The sequence below is a fragment of the Falco biarmicus genome, unplaced genomic scaffold (genome assembly GCF_023638135.1).
Source record: "Falco biarmicus isolate bFalBia1 unplaced genomic scaffold, bFalBia1.pri scaffold_90, whole genome shotgun sequence".
Taxonomy (NCBI): domain Eukaryota; kingdom Metazoa; phylum Chordata; class Aves; order Falconiformes; family Falconidae; genus Falco; species Falco biarmicus.
Window position 1 is genome coordinate 237,769 of NW_026612019.1, and position 22,724 is coordinate 260,492.

Below are 22,724 nucleotides of genomic sequence, written 5' to 3' on the forward strand. Positions count from 1 at the left end.
GGCTGGGACGGGCTGTGGTGGGCTGGGGAGGGCTGTGGTGGGCTGGGGCGGGCTGTGGAGGGCTGGGACGGGCCTGTGGTGGGCTGGGACGGGCTGTGGTGGGCTTGGACAGGCTTTGGTGGGCTGGGACGAGCCGTTGTAAGCTGGGACGGGCCATGATGGGCCGCGACGGGCCGTGGTGGGTTGTTATGGGCCGTGGTGGGCTGGGACGGGCTGTGGTGGGCTGTGGTGGACCGTGGTGGGCTGTGATGGGCTGTGGTAAGCTGGGACGGGATGTGGTAAGCTGGGACGGGCTTTCATGGGCTGGGACGGGTTGTCGTGGGCTGGGACGGGCTGGGACGGGCCGTGGTCGGCTGGGACAGCCTGTGTAGGCTGGGACAGGCTGTGTTGAGCTGGGACGGGCCGTGGTGGCCGGGACGGGCCGTGGTGGGCCGGGACGGGCCGTGGCGGGCTGGGACGAACTGTGGTGGGCTGGGATGAACTGTGGTGGTCTGTGGTGGGCTGGGACGGGCTGTGGTGATCTGGGACGGGCTGTGGTAGGCTGGGACAAACTGTGGCGGGCTGGGACGGGCCGTGGTGGGCCGGGACGGGCTGTGGTGGGCCGGGAAAGGCTGTGTTTGGCTGGGACAGGCTGTGTTTGGCTGGGACAGGCTGTGGTGGGCTGGGACGGGCCGTGGTGGGCTGGGACGGGCCGTGGTGGGCCGGGCCGGGCCGTCGTGGGCTGCGACGGGCCGTGGCGGGCTGGGACGGGTTGTGGAGGACTGGGACGAACTGTGGTGGTCTGTGGTGGTCTGTGGTGGACCATGGTGGGCTGTGATGGGCTGTGGTAAGCTGGGACGGGATGTGGTAAGCTGGGACGGGCTTTTGTGGGCTGGGACGGGTTGTCGTGGGCTGGGACGGGCTGGGACGGGCCGTGGTGAGCTGGGACGGGCCGTGGTCGGCTGGGACAGCCTGTGTTGGGCTGGGACAGGCTGTGGTGAGCTGGGACGGGCCGTGGTGGGCCGGGACGGGCCGTGGTGGGCCGGGACGGGCCGTAGTGGGCCGGGACGGGCCGTGGCGGGCTGGGACGAACTGTGGTGGGCTGGGATGAACTGTGGTGGGCTGTGGTGGGCTGGGACGGGCTCTGGTGATCTGGGACGGGCTGTGGTAGGCTGGGACAAACTGTGGCGGGCTGGGAGGGGCCGTGGTGGGCCGGGACGGGCTGTGTTTGGCCGGGAAAGGCTGTGTTTGGCTGGGACAGGCTGTGTTTGGCTGGGACAGGCTGTGGTGGGCTGGGACGGGCCGTGGTGGGCCGGGACGGGCCATAGTGGGCCGGGCCGGGCCGTCGTGGGCTGCGACGGGCCGTGGCGGGCTGGGACGGGTTGTGGAGGACTGGGGCGAACTGTGGTGGTCTGTGGTGGGCTGTGGTGGACCATGGTGGGCTGTGATGGGCTGTGGTAAGCTGGGACGAGATGTGGTAAGCTGGGACGGGCTTTTGTGGGCTGGGACGGGTTGTCGTGGGCTGGGACGGGCTGGGACGGGCCGTGGTGAGCTGGGACGGGCCGTGGTCGGCTGGGACAGCCCGTGGCGGGCTGGGACAGGCTGTGGTGAGCTGGGACGGGCCGTGGTGGGCCGGGACGGGCCGTGGTGGGCCGGGACGGGCCGTGGCGGGCTGGGACGAACTGTGGTGGGCTGGGATGAACTGTGGTGGGCTGTGGTGGCCTGGGACGGGCTGTAGTGATCTGGGACGGGCTGTGGTAGGCTGGGACGAGCTGTGACAAGTTGTGGTGGGCTGGATTGGACTGGGACGGGCTGTGGTGGGCCGGGACGGGCCGTGGTTAGCCGTGGTGGGCTGAAACAGGCTGGGACGGGCTGTGGTGGGCTGTGGTGACCTGTGGTGGGCTGTGGTGACCTGTGGTGGGCTGTGGTGGGCTGGGATGGGTTGCGGTGGGCTGGGAAGGGTTGCGGTGCGCTGGGACGGGCTGCGGTGGGCTGGGACGGGCTGCGGTGGGCTGGGATAAGCTGTGTTGGGCTGCGACGGGCTGTGGTGGGCTGGGATGAGCTGTGGAGCGTTGGGACGGGCTGTGGAGGGTTGTGGAGGGCTGTGCTGGGCTTGGACAGGCTGCGGTGGGCTGTGATGGGCCGTGGTGGTCCGTGGTCGGCTGGGACAGGCCGTGCTGGGCTAGGACGGGCTGTGGTGAACTGTGGTGGGCTGTGATGGGCCGTGGTGGGCTGGGACGGGCCGTGGTGGGCTGGGACGGGCCGTGGTGGGCTGGGGTGGGCCGTGGTGGGCTGGGACGGGCCGTGGTGGGCTGGGACAGGCTGTGGTGGGCTGTGGTGGACTGGGAAGGGCCGTAGTGGGCCGTGGTGTGCTGTGGTGGGCCATGGTGGACCGTGGTTAGCCGTGGTGGGCTGAAACAGGCTGGGACGGGCTGTGGTGGGCTGGGACGGGCTGTGGTGGGCTGGGACGGGCTGTGGTGGGCTGGGACGGGCTGTGGTGGGCTGTGGTGGGCTGTGGTGGGCTGTGGTGGTCTGCGACAAGCTCTTGTGGGCTGTGGTGGGCTGGGACGAGCTGTGGTGGGCTCTGGTGGGCTCTGGTGGGCTGGGACGGGCTGTCGTGGGCTGAGACGGGCTGGGACGAGCCGTGGTTGGCTGGGACGGGCCGTGGTGGGCTGGGACGGGCCGTGGTGGGCTGGGACGGTCCGTGGTGGGCTGGGACGGGTTGGGATAGGCTGCGGTGGGCCGTGGTGTGCTGTGTGGGCCGTGGTGGGCTGGGATAGGCTGTGGTGAGCTGAGACGGGCTCTGGAGGGCTGTGGTGGGCTGGGACGGCTTGTGGTGGGCTGGGATGGGCTGTGGTGGGCCGTGGTGGGCTGTGGTGGGCTTTCGTGGGCCGTGGTGGGCTGGGACGGGCTGTGGTGGGCTGGGACGGGCTGGGACGGGCTGTGGTGTGTTGTGGAGAGCTGGGAAGGGCTGTGACGGGCTGTGGTGGGCTGCGACGGGCTCTGGGGGTCTGGGACAGGCTTGGACGAGCTGGGACAGGCTGGGACAGGCTGTGGTGGGCTGTGGTGGGCTGGGAGGGGCTGGGACGGGCTGTGTTGGGTGGGGACGGGCTGTGGTGGTCCGGGACGGACTCTGGTGGGCTGTGGTGGGGTGGGACGGGCTGGGACGGGCTGTGGTGGGCTGGGACGGTCTTGGAAGGGCCGTGGCGGGCTGTGGTGGGCCGTGGTTGGCTGGGAAGGGCTGTGGTGGGCTGGGATGGGCCGTGGCAAGCCGTGGTGGGCCGTGGTAAGCTGTGACGGGCCGTGGTGGGCTGGAACGGACTCTGGTGTGGTGGGATGGGCTGTGGTGGGCTGGGACGGGCTGCGGTGGGGTGTGGTGGGCTGGGACCGGCTGCGGTGGGCTGTGGTGGGCTGGGACTGGCTGCGGTGGGCTGTGGTGGGCTGGAATGGGCTGGGACGGGCTGTGGTGGTTGTGGTGGACTGGGACGCGCTGTGGTGAGCTGAGACGAGCTATGGTGGGCTGGGATTTGCTGGGACGGCTGGGACGGGCTGCGGTGGGCTGGGACGGGCTGCGGTGGGCTGGGACGGGCCGCGGTGGGCTGGGACGTGCCGCGGTGGGCTGGGACGGGCCGTGGTGGGCTGGGACGGGCCGTGGTGGGCTGGGACGGGCTCTGGTGGGCTGGGACGGGCTGTGGTGGGCTGGGACGTGCCATAGTAGGCCGGGAAGGGCCGTGGTGGGCCGGGACGGGCCGTGGTGGGTTGTTATGGGCCGTGGTGGGCTGGGACAGGCTGTGGTGGGCTGTGGTGGACCGTGGTTGGCTGTGATGGGCTGTGCTAAGCTGGGACGGGATGTGGTAAGTTGGGACGGGCTTTCGTGGGCTGGGACGGGCTGTCGTGGGTTGGGCCGACCTGGGACGGGCCGTGGTGAAGCTGGGACGGGCCGTGGTGGGCTGGCACGGGCCGTGGTGGGCTGGCACGGGCTGTGGTGGGCTGCGGTGAGTAGGGACGGGCTGTGGTGGGCTGGGATAGGCTGTGGTGGGCCGCGGTGGGCTGGGACGGGCTGCGGTGGGCTGGGACGGGCCGTGGTGGGCTGGGACGGGCCGTGGTGGAATGGGATGGGCCGTGGTGGGCTGGGACGGGCTGTGGAGGGGCTGCGGTGGGCTGGGATGGGCTGTGGTGGGCGCGGACGGGCTGTGACGGTCTGTGGTGTGCTGGGACGAGCTGTGGTGGGTTGTGGAGAGCTGGGATGGGCTGTGACGGCCTGTGGTGGGCTGCGACGGGCTCTGGTGGTCTGGGACGAGCTGGGACGGGCTGGGACGGGCTGTGGTGGGCTGGGACAAGCTGGGACGGGCTGCGGTGGGCTGGGACGGGCTGCGGTGGGCTGGGACGAGCTGTGGTGGCTGGGACGGGCTGTGGTGGGCTGGGACGGGTTGTGGTGGGCGGGGACAGGTTGTGGTGGGCGGGGACCGGCTGGGACGTGCTGGGACGATCTGTAGTGGGCTGTGGTGGGCGGGGACGGGTTGTGGTGGGCTCCGACAGGCTGTGGTGAGCTTTGGTAAGCTGGGACGGGCTGTGGTGGGCTAGGACGGGTTGTGGTGGGCTGAGATGGGCTATGGTGGTCTGGGACGGGCTGGGACAAGCTGTAGTGTGCTGGGACGGGCTCTGGTGAGCGGGGACGGGCTGCGGTGGGCGGGGACGGGCTTCGGTGGGCTGGGGCGGGCTGCGGTGTGCGGGGACGGGCTGGGACGGGCTGGTGTGGGCTGGGACGAGGTGTGGTGTGCTGGGACAGGCTGGGACATGCTGGGACGGGTTGTGGTGGGCTGTGGTGTGCTGGGACATGCTGTGGTGAACTGGGAAGGGCTCTGGTGGTCTGGAATGGGCTGTGGTGGGCTGGGACGGGCCGTGGCGGGCTGCGGTGGGCTGGGACGGGCTGTGGTGGGCTGGGACAGGCTCTGGTGGGCCGGGACAGACTCTGGTGCGCTGTGGTGGGCTATGGTGCGCTGTGGTGGCTTGTGGTGAGCTAGAACGGGTTGTGGTGGGCTGGGACAGGCTATAGTGGGCTGGGACGGGATTGTGGTGGGCTGGGACGGGCTCTGATGGTCTGCGGCGGCCGTGGTGGGCTGGGACGGGCTGGGACGGGCTGTGGTGGGCTGGGACGTGCTGGGAAGGGCTGTGGTGGGTTGTGGCGGGCTGGGACGGGCTGTGGTGAGCTGGGACGACCTCTGGTGGGCTGGGACGGGCTGTGACGGGCTGTGGTGGGCTGTGGTAAGCTGGGACGGGCTCTGGTGGGTTGGGACGGGCTGTGGTGCGCTGTGGTTGGCTGGGACGGGCTGTGGTGGGCGGGGACGGGCTTTGGTGGGTTAGTGGTGGGCTGGGACGACCTCTGGTGGTCTGGGACGGGCTGTGGTGGGCTGTGGTGAGCTGGGACGGGCTCTGGTGGGTTGGGACGGGGCGTGGTGGGCTGTGGTGGGCTGGGACAGGCTGTGGTGGGCTGGGACGGGCTGTGGTGGGCTGGGACTGGCTGGGACGGGCTGTGGTGTGCTGGGACAGGCTGTGGTGGGCTGAGATGGGATGTGGTGGTCTGGGACAGGCTGTAATGGGCTGGGATGGGCTGTGGTGCCCCTTGGTGGGCTGTGTTGGGCCCGGATGGGCCGTGGTGGGCTGTGGTGGGCCGTGGTGGGCTGGGACGGGCTGTGGTGGGCTGGGACGGGCCGTGGTTGGCTGGGACGGGCTGTGGTTGGCTGTGGTGTGATGGGACGGGCTGTGGTGGGCTGGGATCGGCTGGGATAGGCTGTGGTTGGTTATGGTGGGCTGGGAAGAGCTGTGGTGGGCTGGGACAAGCTGTGGTGGGCTGTGGTGGGCTGGGACGGGCTGTGGTGGGCTGGGACGGGCTGTAGTGGGCTGAGGCGCGCTGTGGTGGGCTGGCACGGGCTGTGGTGGGCTGTGGTGGTCTGTGGTGGCCTGGGACGAGCTGTGGTGGTCTGGGACGGGCTGTGGTGGGCTGTGGTGGGTTCTGAAGGGCTGTGGTGGGCTGGGACGCGCTGTGGTGGGTAGGGACGGGCTGTGGTGGGCTGTGGTGTGTTGTGACGGGTTGGCACGGGCTGGGACGGGCCGTGGTGGGCTGGGATGGGCTGAGACGGGCTGTGGTGGGCTGGGACAGGCTGTGGTGAGCTGAGACGGGCTCTGGAGGGCTGTGGTGGGCTGGGACGGGCTGTGGTGAACTGTGGTGGGCCGTGGTGGGCTGTGGTGGGCTGTGGTGGGCTTTCGTGGGCTGTGGTGGGCTTTCGTGGGCTGTGGTGGGCTGGGACGGGCTGTGGTGGGCTGGGACGGGCTGGGACGGGCTGTGGTGGGCGAGGACGTGCTGGGACGGGCTGTGGTGGGTTGTGGAGAGCTGGGACGGGCTGTGACGGGCTGTTGTGGGCTGAGACGGGCTCTGGTGGTCTGGGACGGGCTGGGACAGGCTGGGACAGGCTGTGGTGGGCTGAGACGGGCTGGGAGGGGCTGGGACGGGCTGTGGTGGGCTGGGACTTGCTGTGGTGTGCTGTGGTTTGTCCATCAAACAGCTTCTCTGTTTTTCTGTCTCTCAGGCCAACAGTTTTACCGTCTCCTCGGTCTCTGCCCCCTCTTGGCTTCATCGTTTCATTATTGGAAAGAAAGGACAGAACCTGGTCAAAATAACTCAGCAGATGCCAAAGGTATGGGTGAGCTGGTTAGCTTAGCACCCCCGGCGTAGAAAAAGGTTTAGTCCAGATCACTCGTCACGAAAGAGAGAGGTGTATTCTAGCGTGGGTAAAACCAGGGGGAAATGACACAGATCTTTGCCGTTCAAGGGAACCCTCTCTTTTACTGCTGCAAACACTGCTCCTCCTATGTTATTGTCATGGGTTGAGCCCTTCCAAGGAAGCTTTATGTGGTGCTGTTTTGAGAACTGATGTAGTAGGATACCTGGAAATGGCGAGTGCAGCAAGGCTTCTCCCTGGGGAGTTAGACGGTATCTAGATAAAGGCTAGATGAGTAAACTTCTCCAAAGCCCTTGCAGAAACCGGGACGGCACCAGAGCCTTGGGCTCTAGGCACTGCCATATGGCCGAAATTGTTAAGTTTCTGACTTGTAAAATTGTGGGGATTTGGTCTGGGCTTTTTGGGAAGGAGCACATCTCTCAGTGGCAGGGATCGATGGTGTAGGCCTGACCAAAAGCATTGGCCTGGCTTGGATCTTGGCAAATTCTGAAGAGATTCATTGTCCTTCACCTCAAGGTTCACATCAAATTCACTGGAGGAGAGGATAACATCACTTTGGAAGGACCTACAGAAGATGTGCATGTGGCTCAGGAACAGATTGAAGCCGTGCTCAAGGAACTGGTGAGCTGCAGTTACTAGTTCCAGTAAGAAACTGGGGGAAGAAGGGGCAACAGGGCAGAGGTGATGAGGTGTTTGTCACATCCATAGGATGTCTTGGCATGCTTAATCGAACTTGCAGGAGACAAATTGTGTGGCAGGTGGATGACGCCCCTTGGTCATCCATAGCATCCTTGAAAAGTCAGCATTAATTTTTTTGGTGCGGAGAAGGAAGGATTCTCTTGGTTATAGCTGGAGAGGCATAGAAGTGAGTCTTTTCAATGTTTCATGAGCACAATGCTCTCTTCTCAAAGCAGAGGAATGCTTGTGCTCTGCTTAAGAGCAGAAGTGCTTGTAGCTGACCGCTGGTGAGTCAGTGCCAATACTGGCAGTAGGCAGTTACTTAGGGCACGAGACAGAAGCGGTGGCCTGTCCTACCTGGCCCTATATAATATAATATATAATAGTGGACATACATACATATATAGATATAGATATAAAAATATAATTCTTTTTAGATCCACGGGATGGATTACGCAATAATCAAGGCTGACCACCAATTCCACCGACACCTCATTGGCAAGAACGCAGCTAAACGGTAAGTGGAGTGCCTTTCTAGTCCTTCCCATGCTCACACTCTTCGTGTTTAGTAGATGGTATCAGGGGCTCTGTAGCTCACCCAGTGTGCTGTCTCCATCACGTTTCCTCTGCTTTCCTGGAGTGGTGGTGGTACAAGGAGAGAAATGGGCCGTGAGGCCTTGCGATGGCTTTAACGTGTGAAAGTACCTTGGGAGCCTGAACAGTAGTGGAATTACTTCTCTGTGCGAATGACATTTTAGCAGCCAGTTGTGGGTGGTGGAAATGTGCTTGGTGAGCTTCTCCCTGTAGAGGAATGAAGGCGGTGGGTTGATTAGCATTGATAACACGCAGCTGTGGCCTTGCCTCAGAGGCAGTGGGTTGATTGACGTGGACGACGTGCAGGTGTAGCTGGTTCCCGCTAAGGGGTTAAATAGCCCTGTGGCTTGTGGGAGAGGGTGTCAGCTGGAGGAGGAGCAGTGTGGTCTGGCCTCTGGAGGAAGGCGCTACAGCACCGGCAGTAGAATATGGTCAACGGTAAAGCCTTGTTGCGGTCTGCTAGTTTGATAGCACTGCAACGTGACCCCAGCCAAGAGTTTGGGGTAGAAAGGAACGATTATCCTCTGCTCTAAATGTGATACTGTTTGGGGAAGAAACACGCCTGGCTCTGACAAGGGAACAATGGGCTCTGTAGATGCCACGGTATTTACTTGGGCAGGCTCTCGTGTGGCACAGGTCTGCTCTCAGTGAACTCCAGGGGGAAGAGGCAATTTCCCCTGTCTCAACCCTACCCCACTGAGCCCTTCCCAGAGGCGGCTTTACTTCTTCAACAGCCTCTGAGCAGTGATAATCAAGGTGCCTTGCTTCCAGGTCTTTGCCTAGCAGATGGCGTCACCACAGTCCTTGCCTCGAAGTTAACAGGATGAAGGATCTGTACAAGGTGTCTGTGCGCATTCCCCCGGACAACGAGAAGAGCAACCCGATCAGAATGGAAGGAGACCCACAGGGGGTCCCACAGGCCAAGAAAGAGCTGCTGGAACTCGCTTCCCGTATGGTGAGTGGGTAGGACGTGATGTTTGGGAGACTGCAGGGTTTGCGCTCTCGTGTTCCCTTGTAACCTTCTGGTGCGAGTGTGTGCCCCTTGCCCACCGAGCACTTGGATCTCATGACAAGTGCAAGTTCCTCTTCACAAATGTCTTCCCCTGTTCCCTCGGGTAGCCTTTCTCTGTCAACGCAGAGTGAATTTGGTCTGGAGAAAAGAGGGACAGTGCTGGCAAGTAAACCGTCGGGCAGCAAACCGCTAAGTCAAAGTAGATGGCTCTCCGGCTGAACACTCAGTGTGCCCTCTGTTCCCATCAGGAAAATGAACACGCTGCGGACCTAATCGTTGAGCAGAAATTCCACCGGACCATCATTGGGCAGAAGGCTGAGCGGGTCTGGGAAATCCGGGAGCAATTCCCAGAGGTAAGGCTTTGTAGGAGAGGAGGAATCCAGAGGGGATATTTCCTACATGGGTAGTAGGCCTGTCGTCACAGAAGTCGTAACTTTAGTGGCTCTGTAGCGCAAGTGTCTGAGAAGATAGTTCTTTTAGCCAGAGGCCGCTAACACGGTTCCCCGTTTCTGAATGGGAAAAGGGCATGAGTAGGATCCCCCCAACCTTTGCATGTGTCTGACACAAGGGTTCTTGCTTTTGCTTGAGCTAACTAGAAATGACCGCTCCTGCAGGTTATCATCAGCTTCCCAGACCCTGCACACAAGAGTGACATCGTCCAACTCCGAGGTCCCAAAAATGAGGTGGAGAAGTGCACCGAGTAGATGCAAAAGACGGTGGCAGACCTGGTAAGGAGGTCTTCTGCCTGCTCTTCCCTTCTACGTGCCTGGATAACCCTGGGGCAAAGCAGAGCTCTACTGGCTTGGGTAGAGCTAAAACACCTCAAGAGGAGGGAGCTGTCGGCGCTGTTTTGGCTGAATGGAGGCAGGGGGTAGTACCTGTTATGTGAAGGCTATAGGGGAACGTCCTTGCCTTTGTTTAGTCTTACAAAAGTCCCTCGTATAGAGAACTTCCTTGAGTCTGTTTTCAAAAGCTCGTTTATCAGAGCTCCTGAAGTCGGGCCTCCCTTGCCACGACAGTGTAATCTTCAGGTCTCCCTTCCTTTCTCCCTTAGGTTGAAAACAGCTTTTCTATTTCTGTCCCCATCTGCAAACAGTTCCACAAGAACATCATAGCGAAAGGAGGTGCCAAAATCAAGAAGGTGAGATACTGTTCCTAACACAGGTGGGCCGGGACGGGCCGTGGTGGGCCGGGACGGGCTGGGACAGGCTGTAACCGGCTGTGGTGGGCTGTCGTGAGCCATGGTGAGCCATGGTGGGCCGTAGTGGGCTGTGGTGGGCGGGGACGGCCTGTGGTCGTCTGGGACGGGTTGTGGTGAGCTGAGACGGGCCGTGGTGGGCTGAGACGGGCCGTGGTGGGCTGGGACGGGCTGGTACTTGCTGTGGTGGGCTGTTACGGGCTGTGGAGGGCTGTGAGAGGCTGTGGTGGTCTGGGACGGGCTGTGGTGGGCTGGGACGGGCTGTGGTGGGCTGGGACGGGCTGTGGTGGGCTGTAGTGGGCTGTGGTGGGCTTGGACGGGCTGTGGTGGTCTGTGACAAGCTCTTGTGGGCTGTGGTGGGCTGGGACGAGCTGTGATGGGCTCTGGTGGGCTCTGGTGGGCTGGGACGGACTGTCGTGGGCTGGGACGAGGTGTCGTGGGCTGGGACAGGCTGGGACGGGCCGTGGTGGGCTGGGACAGGCGGTGGTGGGCTGGGACGGGTTGGGATAGGCTGCGGTGGGCTGGGACGGGCTGTCGTGGGTTGTGGTGAGCTGAGACGGGCTGTGGTGAAATTGGACGGGCTGTGGTGGGCTGTGGTGAACTGGGAAGGGCTCTGGTGGTCTGGAATGGGCTGTGGTGGGCTGGGACGGGCCGTGGCGGGCTGCGGTGGGCTGGGACGGGCTGTGGTGGGCTGGGACAGGCTCTGGTGGGCCGGGACAGACTCTGGTGCGCTGTGGTGGGCTATGGTGCGCTGTGGTGGGTTGTGGTGAGCTAGAACGGGTTGTGGTGGGATGGGACGGGCTATAGTGGGCTGGGACGGGATTGTGGTGGGCTGGGACGGGCTCTGATGGTCTGCGGCGGCCGTGGTGAGCTGGGACGGGCTGGGAAGGGCTGTGGTGGGTTGTGGTGAGCTGGGGCGACCTCTGGTGGGCTGGGACGGGCTGTGACGGGCTGTGGTGGGCTGTGGTAAGCTGGGACGGGCTCAGGTGGGTTGGGGCAGGCTGTGGTGCGCTGGGGTTGGCTGGGACGGGCTGTGGTGGGCGGGGACGGGCTTTGGTGGGTTACTGGTGGGCTGGGACGACCTCTTGTGGTCTGGGACGGGCTGTGGTGGGCTGTGGTGAGCTGGGACGGGCTCTGGTGGGTTGGCACGGGGCGTGGTGGGCTGTGGTGGTCTGGGACGGGCTGTGGTGGGCTGGGACGGGCTCTGGTGGTCTGGGACATACTGTGGTGGGCTGGGACGGGCTGTGATGCTCTGTGGTGGGCTGGGACGTGCCGTGGTGGGCCGTGGTGGGCTTGGATGGGCCGTGGTGGGCTTGGATGGGCCGTGGTGGGCTGTGGTCTGCCGTGGTGGGCTGTGGTCGGCCGTGGTGGGCTGTGGTGGGCTGTGGTCGGTTGTGGTGGGCTGGGACGGGCTGTGGTGGGCTGAGATGGGATGTGGTGGTCTGGGACAGGCTGTAATGGGCTGGGATGGGCTGTGGTGCGCCTTGGTGGGCTGTGTTGGGCCCGGATGGGCCGTGGTGGGCTGTGGTGGGCCGTGGTGGGCTGGGAGGGGCTGTGGTGGGCTGGGACGGGCCGTGGTTGGCTGGGACGGGCTGTGGTGGGCTGTGGTGTGATGGGACGGGCTGTGGTGGGCTGGGATCGGCTGGGATAGGCTGTGGTTGGTTATGGTGGGCTGGGAAGAGCTGTGGAGGTCTGGGACAAGCTGTGGTGGGCTGTGGTGGGCTGGGACGGGCTGTGGTGGGCTGGGACGGGCTGTAGTGGGCTGAGGTGGGCTGTGGTGGGCTTCACGGGCTGCGGTGGGCTGTGGTGGTCTGTGGTGGCCTGGGACGTGCTGTGGTGGGCTGGGACGGGCTGTGGTGGGTTCTGAAGGGCTGTGGTGGGCTGTGGTGGGTTGGGACACGCTGTAGTGGGTAGGGACGGGCTGTGGTGGGCTGTGGTGTGTTGTGACGGGTTGGCAAGGGCTGGGACGGGCCGTGGTGGGCTGGGATGGGCTGCGGTGGGCTGTGGTGGGCTGTGGTGGGCTGGGACGGGCTGTGGTGGGTTGGGACGGGCTGGGACGGGCTGGGACGGGCAGTGGTGGGCTGGGACGGGCTGTGGTGGGCTGGGACGGGCTGTGGTGGGCTGGGACGGTCTGTGGTGGGCTGGGACAGTCTGGTGTGGGCTGTGGTAAGCTGGGACGGGCTGTGGTGGGCTGTGATGGGCTGTGGTGTTCTGGGACGGGCTTTGGAGGGTTGGGACGGGCTGGGACGGGCTGGGACGGGTAGTGGTGGGCTGGGACTCAGTGTGGTGGGCTGGGACGGTCTGTGGTGGGCTGGGACGGTCTGTGGTGGGCTGTGGTGTGCTGGGACGGGCTGTGGTGGGCCGGGCCGGGCCGTGGTGGGCTGTGGTGCGCCGTGTTTATCTGGGACGAGCTGTGGTGGGCCATGGCGGGCCGTGGTGGGCTGGGACGGGCCGTGGTTTGCCGTGGTGGGCTGAAACAGGCTGCCGTGACCTGTGGTGGGCTGTGGTGACCGGTGGTGGGCTGTGGTGACCTGTGGTGGGCTGTGGTGTGCTGGGACGGGCTGTGGTGGGCCGGGACGGGCCGTGGTGGGCTGTGGTGCGCCGTGTTTATCTGGGACGAGCTGTGGTGGGCCATGGCGGGCCGTGGTGGGCTGGGACGGGCCGTGGTTTACCGTGGTGGGCTGAAACAGGCTGTGGTGACCTGTGGTGGGCTGTGGTGACCGGTGGTGGGCTGTGGTGACCGGTGGTGGGCTGTGGTGACCTGTGGTGGGCTGTGGTGGGCTGGGACGGGTTTCGGTGGGCTGGGATAAGCTGTGTTGGGCTGCGACGGGCTGTGGTAGGCTGGGATGAGCTGTGGAGGGTTGGGACGGGCTGTGGAGGGTTGTGGAGGGCTGTGCTGGGCTTGGACAGGCTGTGGTGGGCTGAGATGGGCCGTGGTGGTCCGTGGTGGGCTGGGACGGGCCGTGCTGGGCTAGGACGGGCTGTGGTGAACTGTGGTGGGCTGTGATGGGCCGTGGTGGGCTGGGACGGGCCGTGGTGGGCTGGGGTGGGCCGTGGTGGGCTGGGGTGGGCCGTGGTGGGCTGGGACAGGCTGTGGTGGGCTGTGGTGGACTGGGAAGGGCCGTGGTGGGCCGTGGTGTGCTCTGGTGGGCCATGGTGGACCGTGGTTGGCCGTGGTGGGCCGGGACAGGCCGTGGTTAGCCGTGCTGGGCTGAAACAGGCTGGGACGGGCTCTGGTGGGCTGGGACGGGATGTGGTGGGCTGGGACGGGCCGTGGTGGGCTGGGACGGGCTGTGGTGGGCTGTGGTGGGCTGGGACGGGCTGTGGTCGTCTGGGACGGGTTGTGGTGAGCTGAGACGGGCCGTGGTGGGCTGGGACGGGCTGGTACTTGCTGTGGTGGGCTGTTACGGGCTGTGGTGTGCTGTGAGAGGCTGTGGTGGTCTGGGACGAGCTGGGACGGGCTGTGGTGGGCTGGGACGGGCTGTGGTGGGCTGGGACGGGCTGTGGTGGTCTGGGACGGGCCGTGGTAGGCTGGGACGGGCCGTGGTGGGGTGCGACGGGCCGTGGTGGGCTGGGACGGGCTGTGGTGGGCTGTGGTGGGCTGGGACGGGCTGTGGTCGTCTGGGACGGGTTGTGGTGAGCTGAGACGGGCCGTGGTGGGCTGAGACGGGCCGTGGTGGGCTGTGGTGGGCTGGTACTTGCTGTGGTGGGCTGTTACGGGCTGTGGTGGGCTGTGAGAGGCTGTGGTGGTCTGGGACGAGCTGGGACGGGCTGTGGTGGGCTGTGGTGAACTGGGAAGGGCTCTGGTGGTCTGGAATGGGCTGTGGTGGGCTGGGACGGGCCGTGGCGGGCTGCGGTGGGCTGGGACGGGCTGTGGTGGGCTGGGACAGGCTCTGGTGGGCCGGGACAGACTCTGGTGCGCTGTGGTGGGCTGTGGTGGGCTATGGTGCGCTGTGGTGGGTTGTGGTGTGCTAGAACGGGTTGTGGTGGGCTGGGACGGGCTATAGTGGGCTGGGACGGGATTGTGGTGGGCTGGGACGGGCTCTGATGGTCTGCGGCGGCCGTGGTGGGCTGGGACGGGCTGGGAAGGGCTGTGGTGGGTTGTGGTGAGCTGGGACGACCTCTGGTGGGCTGGGACGGGCTGTGACGGGCTGTGGTGGGCTGTGGTAAGCTGGGACGGGCTCAGGTGGGTTGGGGCAGGCTGTGGTGCGCTGGGGTTGGCTGGGACGGGCTGTGGTGGGCGGGGACGGGCTTTGGTGGGTTACTGGTGGGCTGGGACGACCTCTTGTGGTCTGGGACGGGCTGTGGTGGGCTGTGGTGAGCTGGGACGGGCTCTGGTGGGTTGGCACGGGGCGTGGTGGGCTGTGGTGGTCTGGGACGGGCTGTGGTGGGCTGGGACGGGCTCTGGTGGTCTGGGACATACTGTGGTGGGCTGGGACGGGCTGTGATGCTCTGTGGTGGGCTGGGACGTGCCGTGGTGGGCCGTGGTGGGCTTGGATGGGCCGTGGTGGGCTTGGATGGGCCGTGGTGGGCTGTGGTCTGCCGTGGTGGGCTGTGGTCGGCCGTGGTGGGCTGTGGTGGGCTGTGGTCGGTTGTGGTGGGCTGGGACGGGCTGTGGTGGGCTGAGATGGGATGTGGTGGTCTGGGACAGGCTGTAATGGGCTGGGATGGGCTGTGGTGCGCCTTGGTGGGCTGTGTTGGGCCCGGATGGGCCGTGGTGGGCTGTGGTGGGCCGTGGTGGGCTGGGAGGGGCTGTGGTGGGCTGGGACGGGCCGTGGTTGGCTGGGACGGGCTGTGGTGGGCTGTGGTGTGATGGGACGGGCTGTGGTGGGCTGGGATCGGCTGGGATAGGCTGTGGTTGGTTATGGTGGGCTGGGAAGAGCTGTGGAGGTCTGGGACAAGCTGTGGTGGGCTGTGGTGGGCTGGGACGGGCTGTGGTGGGCTGGGACGGGCTGTAGTGGGCTGAGGTGGGCTGTGGTGGGCTTCACGGGCTGCGGTGGGCTGTGGTGGTCTGTGGTGGCCTGGGACGTGCTGTGGTGGGCTGGGACGGGCTGTGGTGGGTTCTGAAGGGCTGTGGTGGGCTGTGGTGGGTTGGGACACGCTGTAGTGGGTAGGGACGGGCTGTGGTGGGCTGTGGTGTGTTGTGACGGGTTGGCAAGGGCTGGGACGGGCCGTGGTGGGCTGGGATGGGCTGCGGTGGGCTGTGGTGGGCTGTGGTGGGCTGGGACGGGCTGTGGTGGGTTGGGACGGGCTGGGACGGGCTGGGACGGGCAGTGGTGGGCTGGGACGGGCTGTGGTGGGCTGGGACGGGCTGTGGTGGGCTGGGACGGTCTGTGGTGGGCTGGGACAGTCTGGTGTGGGCTGTGGTAAGCTGGGACGGGCTGTGGTGGGCTGTGATGGGCTGTGGTGTTCTGGGACGGGCTTTGGAGGGTTGGGACGGGCTGGGACGGGCTGGGACGGGTAGTGGTGGGCTGGGACTCAGTGTGGTGGGCTGGGACGGTCTGTGGTGGGCTGGGACGGTCTGTGGTGGGCTGTGGTGTGCTGGGACGGGCTGTGGTGGGCCGGGCCGGGCCGTGGTGGGCTGTGGTGCGCCGTGTTTATCTGGGACGAGCTGTGGTGGGCCATGGCGGGCCGTGGTGGGCTGGGACGGGCCGTGGTTTGCCGTGGTGGGCTGAAACAGGCTGCCGTGACCTGTGGTGGGCTGTGGTGACCGGTGGTGGGCTGTGGTGACCTGTGGTGGGCTGTGGTGTGCTGGGACGGGCTGTGGTGGGCCGGGACGGGCCGTGGTGGGCTGTGGTGCGCCGTGTTTATCTGGGACGAGCTGTGGTGGGCCATGGCGGGCCGTGGTGGGCTGGGACGGGCCGTGGTTTACCGTGGTGGGCTGAAACAGGCTGTGGTGACCTGTGGTGGGCTGTGGTGACCGGTGGTGGGCTGTGGTGACCTGTGGTGGGCTGTGGTGGGCTGGGACGGGTTTCGGTGGGCTGGGATAAGCTGTGTTGGGCTGCGACGGGCTGTGGTAGGCTGGGATGAGCTGTGGAGGGTTGGGACGGGCTGTGGAGGGTTGTGGAGGGCTGTGCTGGGCTTGGACAGGCTGTGGTGGGCTGAGATGGGCCGTGGTGGTCCGTGGTGGGCTGGGACGGGCCGTGCTGGGCTAGGACGGGCTGTGGTGAACTGTGGTGGGCTGTGATGGGCCGTGGTGGGCTGGGACGGGCCGTGGTGGGCTGGGGTGGGCCGTGGTGGGCTGGGGTGGGCCGTGGTGGGCTGGGACAGGCTGTGGTGGGCTGTGGTGGACTGGGAAGGGCCGTGGTGGGCCGTGGTGTGCTCTGGTGGGCCATGGTGGACCGTGGTTGGCCGTGGTGGGCCGGGACAGGCCGTGGTTAGCCGTGCTGGGCTGAAACAGGCTGGGACGGGCTCTGGTGGGCTGGGACGGGATGTGGTGGGCTGGGACGGGCCGTGGTGGGCTGGGACGGGCTGTGGTGGGCTGTGGTGGGCTGGGACGGGCTGTGGTCGTCTGGGACGGGTTGTGGTGAGCTGAGACGGGCCGTGGTGGGCTGGGACGGGCTGGTACTTGCTGTGGTGGGCTGTTACGGGCTGTGGTGTGCTGTGAGAGGCTGTGGTGGTCTGGGACGAGCTGGGACGGGCTGTGGTGGGCTGGGACGGGCTGTGGTGGGCTGGGACGGGCTGTGGTGGTCTGGGACGGGCCGTGGTAGGCTGGGACGGGCCGTGGTGGGGTGCGACGGGCCGTGGTGGGCTGGGACGGGCTGTGGTGGGCTGTGGTGGGCTGGGACGGGCTGTGGTCGTCTGGGACGGGTTGTGGTGAGCTGAGACGGGCCGTGGTGGGCTGAGACGGGCCGTGGTGGGCTGTGGTGGGCTGGTACTTGCTGTGGTGGGCTGTTACGGGCTGTGGTGGGCTGTGAGAGGCTGTGGTGGTCTGGGACGAGCTGGGACGGGCTGTGGTGGGCTGTGGTGAACTGGGAAGGGCTCTGGTGGTCTGGAATGGGCTGTGGTGGGCTGGGACGGGCCGTGGCGGGCTGCGGTGGGCTGGGACGGGCTGTGGTGGGCTGGGACAGGCTCTGGTGGGCCGGGACAGACTCTGGTGCGCTGTGGTGGGCTGTGGTGGGCTATGGTGCGCTGTGGTGGGTTGTGGTGTGCTAGAACGGGTTGTGGTGGGCTGGGACGGGCTATAGTGGGCTGGGACGGGATTGTGGTGGGCTGGGACGGGCTCTGATGGTCTGCGGCGGCCGTGGTGGGCTGGGACGGGCTGGGAAGGGCTGTGGTGGGTTGTGGTGAGCTGGGACGACCTCTGGTGGGCTGGGACGGGCTGTGACGGGCTGTGGTGGGCTGTGGTAAGCTGGGACGGGCTCAGGTGGGTTGGGGCAGGCTGTGGTGCGCTGTGGTTGGCTGGGACGGCTGTGGTGGGCGGGGACGGGCTTTGGTGGGTTAGTGGTGGGCTGGGACGACCTCTTGTGGTCTGGGACGGGCTGTGGTGGGCTGTGGTGAGCTGGGACGGGCTCTGGTGGGTTGGCACGGGGCGTGGTGGGCTGTGGTGGTCTGGGACGGGCTGTGGTGGGCTGGGACGGGCTCTGGTGGTCTGGGACATACTGTGGTGGGCTGGGACGGGCTGGGACGGGCTGTGGTGCTCTGTGGTGGGCTTGGATGGGCCGTGGTGGGCTTGGATGGGCCGTGGTGGGCTTGGATGGGCCGGGGTTGGCTGTGGTCTGCCGTGGTGGGCTGTGGTCGGCCGTGGTGGGCTGTGGTGGGCTGTGGTCGGTTGTGGTGGGCTGGGACGGGCTGTGGTGGGCTGAGATGGGATGTGGTGGTCTGGGACAGGCTGTAATGGGCTGGGATGGGCTGTGGTGCGCCTTGGTGGGCTGTGTTGGGCCCGGATGGGCCGTGGTGGGCTGTGGTGGGCCGTGGTGGGCTGGGACGGGCTGTGGTGGGCTGGGACGGGCCGTGGTTGGCTGGGACGGGCTGTGGTGGGCTGTGGTGTGATGGGACGGGCTGTGGTGGGCTGGGATCGGCTGGGATAGGCTGTGGTTGGTTATGGTGGGCTGGGACGGGCTGTGGTGGGCTGGGACGGGCTGTAGTGGGCTGAGGCGGGCTGTGGTGGGCTTCACGGGCTGTGGTGGTCTGTGGTGGCCTGGGACGTGCTGTGGTGGGCTGGGACGGGCTGTGGTGGGCTGTGGTGGGTTCTGAAGGGCTGTGGTGGGCTGTGGTGTGTTGGGACACGCTGTGGTGGGTAGGGACGGGCTGTGGTGGGCTGTGGTGTGTTGTGACGGGTTGGCACGGGCTGGGACGGGCCGTGGTGGGCTGGGATGGGCTGCGGTGGGCTGTGGTGGGCTGTGGTGGGCTGGGACGGGCTGTGGTGGGTTGGGACAGGCTGGGACGGGCTGGGACGGGCAGTGGTGGGCTGGGACGGGCAGTGGTGGGCTGGGACGGGCAGTGGTGGGCTGGGACAGGCTGTGGTGGGCTGGGACGGGCTGTGGTGGGCTGGGACGGTCTGTGGTGGGCTGGGACGGTCTGGTGTGGGCTGTTCTAAGCTGGGACGGGCTGTGGTGGTCTGTGGTGTGCTGGGACGGGCTTTGGAGGGTTGGGACGGGCTGGGACGGGCTGGGACGGGTAGTGGTGGGCTGGGACGGGCAGTGGTGGGCTGGGACGGTCTGTGGTGGGCTGGGACGGTCTGTGGTGGGCTGTGGTAAGCTGGGACGGGCTGTGGTGGGCTGTGATGGGCTGTGGTGGGCTGTGGTGTGCTGGGACGGGCTGTGGTGGGCCGGGCCGGGCCATGGTGGGCTGTGGTGCGCCGTGTTTATCTGGGACGAGCTGTGGTGGGCCATGGCGGGCCGTGGTGGGCTGGGACGGGCCGTGGTTTGCCGTGGTGGGCTGAAACAGGCTGCCGTGACCTGTGGTGGGCTGTGGTGACCGGTGGTGGGCTGTGGTGACCTGTGGTGGGCTGTGGTGTGCTGGGACGGGCTGTGGTGGGCCGGGACGGGCCGTGGTGGGCTGTGGTGCGCCGTGTTTATCTGGGACGAGCTGTGGTGGGCCATGGCGGGCCGTGGTGGGCTGGGACGGGCCGTGGTTTACCGTGGTGGGCTGAAACAGGCTGTGGTGACCTGTGGTGGGCTGTGGTGACCGGTGGTGGGCTGTGGTGACCTGTGGTGGGCTGTGGTGGGCTGGGACGGGTTTCGGTGGGCTGGGATAAGCTGTGTTGGGCTGCGACGGGCTGTGGTAGGCTGGGATGAGCTGTGGAGGGTTGGGACGGGCTGTGGAGGGTTGTGGAGGGCTGTGCTGGGCTTGGACAGGCTGTGGTGGGCTGAGATGGGCCGTGGTGGTCCGTGGTGGGCTGGGACGGGCCGTGCTGGGCTAGGACGGGCTGTGGTGAACTGTGGTGGGCTGTGATGGGCCGTGGTGGGCTGGGACGGGCCGTGGTGGGCTGGGGTGGGCCGTGGTGGGCTGGGGTGGGCCGTGGTGGGCTGGGACAGGCTGTGGTGGGCTGTGGTGGACTGGGAAGGGCCGTGGTGGGCCGTGGTGTGCTCTGGTGGGCCATGGTGGACCGTGGTTGGCCGTGGTGGGCCGGGACAGGCCGTGGTTAGCCGTGCTGGGCTGAAACAGGCTGGGACGGGCTCTGGTGGGCTGGGACGGGATGTGGTGGGCTGGGACGGGCCGTGGTGGGCTGGGACGGGCTGTGGTGGGCTGTGGTGGGCTGGGACGGGCTGTGGTCGTCTGGGACGGGTTGTGGTGAGCTGAGACGGGCCGTGGTGGGCTGAGACGGGCCGTGGTGGGCTGTGGTGGGCTGGTACTTGCTGTGGTGGGCTGTTACGGGCTGTGGTGTGCTGTGAGAGGCTGTGGTGGTCTGGGACGGGCTGTGGTGGTCTGGGACGGGCTGTGGTGGGCCGTGTTGGGCTTGGACGGGCTGTGGTGGTCTGTGACAAGCTCTTGTGGGCTGTGGTGGGCTGGGACGAGCTGTGGTGGGCTCTGGTGGGCTCTGGTGGGCTGGGACGGACTGTCGTGGGCTGGGACGAGCTTTCGTGGGCTGGGACGGGCTGGGACGGGCCGTGGTGGGCTGGGACGGGCCGTGGTGGGATGGGACGGGTTGGGATAGGCTGCGGTGGGCTGGGACGGGCTGTGGTGGGTTGTGGTGAGCTGAGACGGGCTGTGGTGAAATTGGACGGGCTGTGGTGGGCTGTGGTGAACTGGGAAGGGCTCTGGTGGTCTGGAATGGGCTGTGGTGGGCTGGGACGGGCCGTGGCGGGCTGCGGTGGGCTGGGACGGGCTGTGGTGGGCTGGGACAGGCTCTGGTGGGCCGGGACAGACTCTGGTGCGCTGTGGTGGGCTGTGGTGGGCTATGGTGCGCTGTGGTGGGTTGTGGTGAGCTAGAACGGGTTGTGGTGGGCTGGGACGGGCTATAGTGGGCTGGGACGGGCTGTGGTGGGCTGGGACGGGCTCTGATGGTCTGCGGCGGCCGTGGTGGTCTGGGACGGGCTGTGGTGGGCTGTGGTGAGCTGGGACGGGCTCTGGTGGGTTGGCACGGGGCGTGGTGGGCTGTGGTGGGCTGGGACGGGCTCTGGTGGTCTGGGACATACTGTGGTGGGCTGGGACGGGCTGGGACGGGCGGTGGTGCTCTGTGGTGGGCTGGGACGTGCCGTGGTGGACCGTGGTGGGCTTGGATGGGCCGTGGTGGGCTTGGATGGGCCGGGGTTGGCTGTGGTCTGCCGTGGTGGGCTGTGGTCGGCCGTGGTGGGCTGTGGTGGGCTGTGGTCGGTTGTGGTGGGCTGGGACGGGCTGTGGTGGGCTGAGATGGGATGTGGTGGTCTGGGACAGGCTGTAATGGGCTGGGATGGGCTGTGGTGCGCCTTGGTGGGCTGTGTTGGGCCCGGATGGGCCGTGGTGGGCTGTGGTGGGCCGTGGTGGGCTGGGACGGGCTGTGGTGGGCTGGGACGGGCCGTGGTTGGCTGGGACGGGCTGTGGTGGGCTGTGGTGTGATGGGACGGGCTGTGGTGGGCTGGGATCGGCTGGGATAGGCTGTGGTTGGTTATGGTGGGCTGGGAAGAGCTGTGGAGGTCTGGGACAAGCTGTGGTGGGCTGTGGTGGGCTGGGACGGGCTGTAGTGGGCTGAGGCGGGCTGTGGTGGGCTTCACGGGCTGTGGTGGGCTGTGGTGGGCTGTGGTGGGCTGGGACGTGCTGTGGTGGGTTCTGAAGGGCTGTGGTGGGCTGTGGTGGGTTGGGACACGCTGTGGTGGATAGGGACGGGCTGTGGTGGGCTGTGGTGTGTTGTGACGGGTTGGCACGGGCTGGGACGGGCCGTGGTGGGCTGGGATGGGCTGCGGTGGGCTGTGGTGGGCTGGGACAGGGTCTGGTGAGCTGAGACGGGCTCTGGAGGGCTGTGGTGGGCTGGGACGGGCTGTGGTGAACTGTGGTGGGCCGTGGTGGGCTTTCGTGGGCTGTGGTGGGCTGGGACGGGCTGTGGTGGGCGAGGACGGGCTGGGACGGGCTGTGGTGGGTTGTGGAGAGCTGTGACGGGCTGTGGTGGGCTGCGACGGGCTCTGGTGGTCTGGGACGGGCTGGGACAGGCTGGGACGGGCTGTGGTGGGCTGAGACGGGCTGTGGTGGGCTGGGACGGGCTGTGGTGGTCTGGGACGGGCTGTGTTGGGCGGGGACGGGCTGTGGTGGGCTGGAACGGACTGTGGTGGTCCTGGACGGGCTCTGGTGGGCTGTGGTGGGCTGGGATGGGCTGTGGTGAGCTGGGACGGGCTGGGACGGGCTGTGGGTGGCTGGGACGGGCTGTGGTGGGCTGGGACTTGCTGTGGTGTGCTGTGGTTTGTCCATCAAACAGCTTCTCTGTTTTTCTGTCTCTCAGGCCAACAGTTTTACCGTCTCCTCGGTCTCTGCCCCCTCTTGGCTTCATCGTTTCATTATTAGAAAGAAAGGACAGAACCTGGCCAAAATAACTCAGCAGATGCCAAAGGTATGGGTGAGCTGGTTAGCTTAGCACCCCCGGTGTAGAAAAAGGTTTAGTCCAGATCACTCGTCACGAAAGAGAGAGGTGTATTCTAGCGTGGGTAAAACCAGGGGGAAATGACACAGATCCTTGCTGTTCAAGGGAACCCTCTCTTTTACTGCTGCAAACACTGCTCCTCCTATGTTATTGTCATGGGTTGAGCCCTTCCAAGGAAGCTTTATGTGGTGCTGTTTTGAGAACTGATGTAGTAGGATACCTGGAAATGGCGAGTGCAGCAAGGCTTCTCCCTGGGGAGTTAGACGGTATCTAGATAAAGGCTAAATGAGTAAACTTCTCCAAAGCCCTTGCAGAAACCGGGACGGCACCAGAGCCTTGGGCTCTAGGCACTGCCATATGGCCGAAATTGTTAAGTTTCTGACTTGTAAAATTGTGGGGATTTGGTCTGGGCTTTTTGGGAAGGAGCACATCTCTCAGTGGCAGGGATCGATGGTGTAGGCCTGACCAAAAGCATTGGCCTGGCTTGGATCTTGGCAAATTCTGAAGAGATTCATTGTCCTTCACCTCAAG